Source organism: Lipotes vexillifer, unplaced genomic scaffold, assembly GCF_000442215.2.
Source record: "Lipotes vexillifer unplaced genomic scaffold, Lipotes_vexillifer_v1.1 scaffold1339, whole genome shotgun sequence".
NCBI lineage: Eukaryota > Metazoa > Chordata > Mammalia > Artiodactyla > Lipotidae > Lipotes > Lipotes vexillifer.
In genome coordinates this window covers 426,771-428,090 of record NW_006771642.1, presented here as the reverse complement: position 1 = coordinate 428,090, position 1,320 = coordinate 426,771, and the positions used below count along the sequence as shown (strand labels likewise).

Here is a 1,320-nt window from a genome sequence, read left to right as displayed (position 1 = left end):
CTCTTCCGAAAAGATCCGTCATACTCGCTAGCCAGGTTTTTCAGGAGAGGTTCCCGAGTGTTCCCATAGGTCTGCCTGTGTTCCATATATTTCTCTTCCTGTTCTTTGCTCAGCCCAGAATTTCTTTTCTTCCTGAGTTCAGCAACCTTTTCCTTGTATCGCAACTGCCTCTCTGTTGGTGCCTGGTGCCTGGTTGCATGCCTGTTGTTGCCATCTTGCCTGTGGGACAGCATCCTTTCTTCTCTCTGCTTATCCTGGCTCTGTGCTCTCACCTTGCATTTATCAGCTGAGAGCTTATGGTAGAGAGGGCATCCTGATGTAGAGAAATGTCTCTCGTGTTTTCCTGTAAGGTGTCCTAGGGAGTTACAGCCTGGTGTAGGACCTTTCATACTGAAATTGTAGCTTTCATGGAAGTGGCAGCGCTTGGGGCGATGAGAGAGATCACTGCCCGAGTCCTTCAGGGACACGTCCTCGGCAGCGCTCTCATCGTGAGACACGTTGGGGCTGGAGACGTCTATATCAGACTCAGAAGAAGGGGTATTTCCAGCTGGCGTTCGAGGTGGAGACTCATCACGATCAGCTGTAGTTTTAGTTTCTCTATCTGAAAAGTCAACCACTTGCTCACTTTCTGAGCCAGATGAACGAGTCTGCCGAAGCAGGTATGTTTTCGGGGTCACTGGGGTAGGCTGCTGCTGACCACGCGTCACTCTCCTGGTGGAATAAGCAGGCTCCTCGGTCCCGAAAGACTGCAGATTCCCAACAGGACTGGAATCTTGGGAACTCTGGCTTAGCCGGGCCGAGGAGCGGGTGACTTGGGCAGATGTCCGGGATGTGCCATCATTCTCTGAACTGTCTGTGTGCTCGAGATCTGTAGAAAAATCGGAATCTTCGGTTCCATCTGAACTACTGCCTGCATTCCTCTTCCTTTGCAGCATAGCCGGCGGCTGCGGCCCACCGGTTCCGATTCGGGCAGCGGCGGCAGCAGCAGTAGGAAGGGTGGCTGCGGCGGGCTCCGTGGCGGCCTCTGTAGCGGCCTCTGTAGCGTCCCAGTCCTGCGGACGATCCCAAGTGCATCCTGCTTCACAGCGTCTAGAGCCTTCTCCTGTTGCAATTCTTTTGCACAAGTGGAATTGCTGGATCAACGGTAATTCTATTTTTAATTATTTGAGGATTATATTTAACATCGTTGTATAAAACAATACTTATTCACAGTTCAAAATTCAAAAAGTACAAGAAGAAAACCACGACGAGCAGTTTTTAACGACTTCTCTCTCCAAGCAATCCAGTTCATTTCCAGACAGACAACTACTGTTATGAGGT

At 50.5% G+C, this 1,320-nt stretch overlaps 1 pseudogene; it reads right to left on the bottom strand.

Moving 5' to 3' along the window:
- The window catches only part of LOC103072524 (histone acetyltransferase KAT7-like), a 2,549-nt pseudogene extending 1,614 nt beyond the window's left edge, over positions 1-935 (bottom strand).
- Between the last annotated feature and the right edge of the window lie 385 nt (positions 936-1,320).